We start from the raw sequence: 7409 nt of genomic DNA on the forward strand, positions 1-7409 counted from the left end.
AAGTTCAAAGCCAGCCTCAGCATAAGCCAGGCACTAAGCAACTCAGTGAGACCCTGTCTCTAAATTTAAAAAATACAAAATAGGGCTGGGGATGTGCCTCAGTTGTCAAGTGCCTCTGAGTTTAATCCTAGGTAATAATAATGATGATGATGATGATGATGATGATGATGATAATAATAATAATAATAATAATAATAATAATAATAATAATGGAATGCCTATTCAAATATCACCTCTAAGTTTGGCCCACATTTTAGAATCATTCTAGATTTTGTTTCTTGGGTTAAAACTTGAGCTCTCTGATCTAAAACTGTTTCATCTTAGTTTCTTTATAACATTGATACTGGTCTTGGATGATCTCCAAGAAGGGGTCCTTGTTCCCTGGTGTTAAAAGTTAAACACCCAGGAAATGACAAGACCAGCATACAAAACAAGTTTTATTTAAGAAAGGGACAGAGAGAAACTTCTCTGAAGAGAAGGGACCTCAGAGCTGGGTGTCCATGGGAGGGGTGCATCTTGTTCTCTTATAGACCCCAGTACCCCTCTTTTTAATTATAATCTTTTCTTCTTCTTGGTATATGTGACCAAGGGCAGGGACACAGGTTGATTATTAGCAACTCAGAGTGCCCAGAAGCATGATCACAGAGGTTAACAACCCACTGTTCTCTCTTTGATAACCAGTAGTCATCCCCTCTCAATCCCCATCATTTATTCCCTATACTGACTGCCTGATCTTCACCCCTGCCTCCATTTGCTGAGGAATGTGATATATCCTGTCCACTTAGGCAGGCAGGTTTGTAGGCAAATTATTTTTTTTTTGGCAAAGAAATCATGTGGGGAGTTAGCATAGTAGGCCCAATTTATAGAAGTATTCTCTTAACCCATGTTCCCACCATTCTCATCTATCCTCTAAAATTCTCCCCTCAGATTTTGGACTCCTATTTTTTTTTTTTTATTTGAGTGTTGAATTGTTCTGGCTACTTCCTGCTGAAAGGAGATGACATCTAGGGGAAAGTGGCCTGAAGTACTTGTTCTCCATCAGGTGGGGCATGGAGAGTTAAGGGTATTTAGCATCAAGGCAGTCAAATGGATCATGTGGCAGTTGTTGGGTGACTGGATGAGTTGTACACAGGGCAGGGATCATATTAATACAACAATAAATAAGATGGCACAGCATAATACTATTAATTTTTGCAAATAATTAGCATAAAAGCAATCAGTATTATTAGCTGGTCTCTGAAAACCATGAAGATGGTGACGCATTAAAGAATTAGGTGGGATCCACATGCTGCTGATTTTTGAGTGGAAGCCAGTTAACACTTCAGAAACATTTCCAGAGTTGTTAGAGGTACACAGCATTTAGTTTTCATAATGTCACTGATGTCTTCATGAATTGTAGTTATTATTATCTAATACCATCTGATTTTTGTAAAGTACCTTTTTAATGGCCATACCTCTGTAGAGATCCATTTATCTCTGTCACTTAGGGCTTTCTTGGTAAAGTTAATAAGAATTTTTATGTGCCACATTACATCTTTTAGAGCAGTATGTGGGATAAATATTGGGGCTAGATAATTATATACACACAGATCAAACCTGCCTATGTTGGAGGTTAGGAAGATTTGCAGATCTCAAATTGATTCAAAGAGCTTGTTGAATCTGACAGTCTCTTTTGACAGTTATAAGGCACTCCTAAGAACACCTCCTTCATATCCTCCAGCTTTACTTACTTTTGGTGGGTCTGATACAAATGCACATCTTAAGTTAGATTAAAAGAACTATTGTCTTTTCAAATGTCCAAGTATGATTATACCTTTTTAATGCTCCTGCCATGTGTTCAAGACCAAGCTAGCCAAGTTGACCTTATTCCTATCTACTATTAAAACTCAGTTGAGATTCCTCAGGGGTTCACTCTTGGGAACATGTGAGAAGCCTCTTAACTTCTCTAGTGCCATCTGCCAGGATAGGTCAGTGTCTTGCTAACCGTGTGTGACTTCCCTTGTACGCATCAGGAACATTGTTCTCACCAATGACCGTCTTTGTTGCAACATGTGCATTGGTTGGCTTTCTATTCTCTAGGGTTCCTTTGATCCTCCTGATTGGGAAGTCTTATTACCCAGAGTTGCAAAGCCCACATAGAAGACTCTATATTCTGTGGGTCTGAGCTGACTCCAAAGGGTAAGAGTCAAATACTGACTATTTTAATTTTTGGCCCTTTTATTTTCTTAATTTCAGTCCCAAAGTTTTGGTTTTAAACATCTAACAGGTCAGTTTCACTGGTCTTGAAGTAGGAATACTGGGTTTTAACTTTAATGTCTATTATTTTATAGTTAGTTACCCCTTCCATTAATTTTAGGTCATTATTTGTACTGGAAGTCAGCCTTGTATCCTGTCTATCCTATAGGTGATGACTTATTATTTCAAATTAACTCAGATTGTTATATTAGAAGTTGAACGTCTGCAAAGCACTCAGACAAGTTATAAAGTTTTACAAGGAAAATACAAAAATGAAATTAACAAGAGCAAAATATTTAGTTTTTATAATAGCTAAAAATCAAGACGCAATATTTTTAATTCCAAACCTTTACTTATATACTATGTCCCCTGTTTATTTTGACATCACAGTGATCCTTATAACACTTTTGAACTTAACTGTAAATAAACTCAATTCTAGCCCACTTTGAAGTTATCCTAACATGGAATAAGGTGACAGGTAGAGTCTTAACTTGGGTGAGGTGGCCTCTTGACAAAACTTAGGTAAACTGTTTTATTTTTGAAGCTGATCTTTGCCTCTCTTAAATATAATCTTACAAAGTTCTCATATATTGTTTCCTGAGTCTATATGAATACCAGTTAACACAATCCAACATTATATTTGAAATATGAATGAAACAAGCTAGTAATAATTTTAATTCCCTTTTGTGGAAAGATGGCAAAATATTTTCATGTTTCACATTGTCAACCTTTAAATAAGTTGGGTCTCTTTATTACCTTCCAAAAATACATTTAAGTTTCCATTTCAGTGCAAGGAGTAATATAAATGTTATATAGAATTTATTGATTCCAAGTTATTTATCCAATTACAAAATATTAAATGACATAAAAAATTCCCAACTAAAATTTTTTCTATATAAGTCTGAAAGAGATTACTGCTATAGCAAACTTTAGTTTGGAGAACACCAGCTTGGCACAATGCTCTCCTAAACTTTCTATTTTAAAGACTTGTATACTTGGAGGACATGAATACATATAATATACAAAGCACCCAGTAACAGTTTTTTGTTTAACCAGAGTGGAACAAACCCTAATTCCTTTAAGACCAGTTACCTTAAATAATAAAACCTAATAGACACAATTAATTACCTTGATAGATAAGAGCAAATCAATATTTTAAGAAACTCTTATTACTTTAACACATAGAGAATTAAATTTTGTTTTATACACTAATATTTAACCTTAAGAAAAAAACTGAAATAATTTCAACTGAGTGGGTTAATTATAGCCAACTTAATTAGACACAAACTTTTTTGAGATTTACCTTCCACAAACCTTGTATAACTTAGATACTCTAAAACTTGTTTACCATACAAAAGATAATCTCATCTATAATCATTTATTTTCCTTCTAATTTCTATATTAAAATATATTTCCATCCCTAGAACTTTCTTATATCTCTTTCCTAGTTGTTGACCCTTTTTAAAATTTACATTCTGAAAAATCCTTATGGATTTTCTGAATTTACACAAATTACTCCATTTTAATAATATAAGCTACTTTGTTTTTTATACTACTTAAATTGAAACAACTGAAGCCTGTTGTCATTTCTGCCTATAGAATTACACTTGATAGAATTTTAACTCAGTAATTTTGCTTTTAGTGAACACTCAGAAACAAGGCAATCTTAAGCTCTTTTTTTCATTTACCCATTTATAAAAAAAAATTAATGCTTAAATGTAGATTACTTTATGGAATTCAAGAAGTCAAGAATACTTGATTTTATAGCAGTTGGTGCTTTAACATTTTACCTTTATAAATTGATCAGATATCTTCTCTAATAAACACATTTATGAAGATTAATATCATTTATGTTGAATCCAATTTATTACCCATTTTAACTGTAAAAATTAAAATATCAGACAAGTGTAGTTAACAGGATAAGCCATCTTTTCCCTGTTGTAGAAAAATCCTAGAAGCAATGGATATTACACTTTATATATTTTATAGAAACTAACACTCTATTAATTGCCTGACCACCTAGAAAAACTTTTGGGTTAGTCATTTTAAAGACATCTTTACTCTTATCTGTTTACCCAATTTAATTGAACTTTTTAAATAAAATGTTTAAGTTACTTAAAAGATATTTGAATCTTTTTTTAAATTTAAATTTAAAATTTAATTTATGAGCATTCATTTATGTATATATATTTCAATTCTGGTATCATGTAAATGATATATAGACAAATATATATCATATATATATATATATATATATATATATATATATATATATATACACACACACACACATACAATACACAGGTATGTACAAATATACATAAAAACCAACAGTAATAAGGATTTTTTAGTTTTCCTTTGAGTAACTGATCTCTGAATAATGACAGCAGAAAAAAATAGAGTGCAAAAATGTCTATAGTTAGATAAAAGGACAACTGATCATAACCAAACATTAATTTAGGCACATAGGATTCAAATGTGAATTCACCACAAAATCATGAGCTCAAAAAATACAGAATTTTTTTTAAATATAGGAGTCCTAAAAATTGTTTTTTTTTTTAAGTCCATAAGTTAAGGAGCACAGGGAATATCCTTATTACACCAGAGTATATTTTTAGGTCTGAATAGAGTTAATCCAGATATTTAAAGAATGTGGCAGCTCTGAAATTTTCAGGTAAAAGTTCTCAAGATAAAGAAGACTTGTACATATGAGAGTATTTCCTTTTTCCTCCCTTAACTTATTGAGAGAACAGAATCAAATAGTACAAAAGCAGATAAGATAGCCATTTAGGTCCCACACAACTTGAACTTAAAAGTGACACTTTTTTCCTCTGGTTACAAACCAATTTTGGAAAATTGCCTATGTAGCTTATATTCCAGATGAAATCTTTGGAGAGATAGATATCTGGCAGAAAGCTAAGGATTAAGGATAAGTACTCTTCTGAGCTTAAGAGGCAAAATCTCATACATAGAGTACTTTTGAGCAGTTATTTTCTTATCCCTTTTGTAAAACCAGTCTCTTAAGGTATGGTGTCATAGTTTAAATTTCCCTCTGGAAACCATTTTTCCATTCCCTAAATTGGTAATCAGGCCAGGTTTGGATGCAGAAAAGTATAAGGCATCTCCTTTTTCTCAACTGTGATTAGGTCATCCCCCATTATAACTTTTGAGGATAAGAATCTCCTCTGAACTACCTCCACAACAAAAAGTGAACATAAAGGAACAGAACATGGGTGCCTGCATGGAGGAAACTGTCTCTTTGGCAAGGGATGTCTCCCCATTCCTGGAGCCTCTAGCCATCTGCAGTTTCTGCTTGTCCTTCGATGACTTCTGGATTTATCTGCTGCCTTTCCAGCATAGTCATAACTTCTCTCTTCTTTCATGGATGGCCATGAAAAAGGTGCAAACTTTGGATTATCCACCCTAACCCTGTGACTTGTTGTCCTGGGGGACCTTGAAACCCTTAGATGCCTTTCTTGTAATAAATCCTGGTCTGTTTGTGCTAAACCTACTATTAATTAATAAACTTTTTTGGGGAGAAAGCTGGGCCTCACTCAGAATGGAGGCTGATAGCTGAATCTAATTTACATTTTTGGCACAATTTGTTTGGTTTCCCTTAGGTTTTCACATAGATAAGGAAGGAAAATAGTCCAAATTTCCCTTTTACAAAACAGGCTTAGGTGAAGAATGGTATTAAAATTGACATTTCCCTCTGATGGCCATGATTCTTCTATTGGAGAGTTTGTATTGAGGCCATGCTTGACAACAGAAGAGAATGAGATGCTTTTTCTTGAGTATTTGTGGAACAACCAAGCCTCAGTTTTTCAGTATGCAGGCTAATGGTTAACTTGGCATAATGGTTGAAATCAAAGCTCTGATACGAATATGAGTAAACAGAACTCAGGCACCTGTGCAAGAGAAACTACCCACTTTTCTAGGAATATCTCTCCAATGAGCTTCTGACAGTTAGCAAACCCACCTCCCATTCCCATCAGTGCCAGAATTATTGCTGCATTATCAGTGAAGATGTGAATGTCTTTATTGACACATGCCAAAGACCCAGGGAATCCTGCATCAGTGGATCTTACTGGATTTCCCTGGCCACTATCAAATTTCCAAACGTGTTCCCTCCAAAAGCCTATGGTATTCCTCTGCTTCATGTGTCAATGTAATCAGTGAGTGTAGCTGGTAAAAATTCTGCTTCTATTAAATAAGGTTTGAGAAGTCTGTGAAAGGCCAGAGCCATTAGGGGGAAAGGCTGTAATAAAGAGCTTATGTTTGCTGTGGGCCAAAGAAATCTCCAGAGAGCAAGAAAGATATCTAATAGTTGTTGAATGCTTAAAATCCTTTTCCCAGAAGAATCCAAGGAAGAGGTCAATTGAAAGGTTTAGTCCTTTCTATATGAACCATTCCATGTAAAATATCCCTCAATGACTAGAATCTGATTGGTGAGGGAAGGCAGGGTGAGTATGGCAGGTATGTGTGTTACTGAGGCATTTTCTCAGCACTGCCTAATCAATTGGTCACCAAAGGATACCCAGAGGGCTGTTAGGAGAGGTAGTCAGAGGAGAACTCTTTGAGATTCACTGAGGAGTGTGGCCCTTGCAAGGATCTGGTAGCTGTTTCCCTCCTTTGCTCAACTGCTTGTATCCAAAGGAAGAATAGAATCAGGGGCCACTGTCTACTAGTGCCAGACATGCTCCAAGCCAGAATAGAAGAGTAAGAAACAACTTTTGTAGAGGCCAATATGCCAGACCCGCGGGACAGATGATTAGGAACCCCAAAAACTTGTGAAGCCTTTCGCCAGATTGGCAGCCATGTTTAATTGCAATTAATTGGCTGACAGATGCCCAAAATTGTCCTCTAGAAAGGAAGAGACAGAAAACACACTTCAGAAAAATGTAAGGTGGGGAAGATCTTACCTTGGTGATGATCCTGGGAGAACCCCCAGCTGATACTGGTCTTTGAGATCAGGAAGGGTCCTTATTTCCTGGTGTTAAACATTAAACACCCCAGAAATGCCAAGACCAGCATACAAAGCAAGTTTTATCTAAGAAAGGGACAGAGAGACTTCTCTGAAGAGAAGGAGCCTCAGAGCTGGATGTCCATGGGAGGGGTGCATCTTGCTCTTTTATACACCCCAGAACCCTTCTTTGTTTTTTTTTTTTTTTTAA

The 7409-nt window shown here is 35.3% G+C and overlaps 1 long non-coding RNA gene across 1 annotated transcript in view; it reads left to right on the plus strand.

Annotated features, from left to right (window-relative positions):
• The first annotated feature begins 221 nt into the window (after positions 1–221).
• The window catches only part of LOC125619135, a 14056-nt gene continuing 6868 nt past the window's right edge, over positions 222–7409 (plus strand). Inside the window, exon 1 of the long non-coding RNA XR_007350659.1 lies at positions 222–2178. This is a non-coding gene — a long non-coding RNA (uncharacterized LOC125619135). The remainder of the gene's footprint in view (positions 2179–7409) is intronic.

The sequence above is a fragment of the Marmota marmota genome, unplaced genomic scaffold, assembly GCF_001458135.2.
Source record: "Marmota marmota marmota unplaced genomic scaffold, marMar, whole genome shotgun sequence".
In the NCBI taxonomy this organism is placed as follows: Eukaryota; Metazoa; Chordata; class Mammalia; order Rodentia; family Sciuridae; genus Marmota; species Marmota marmota.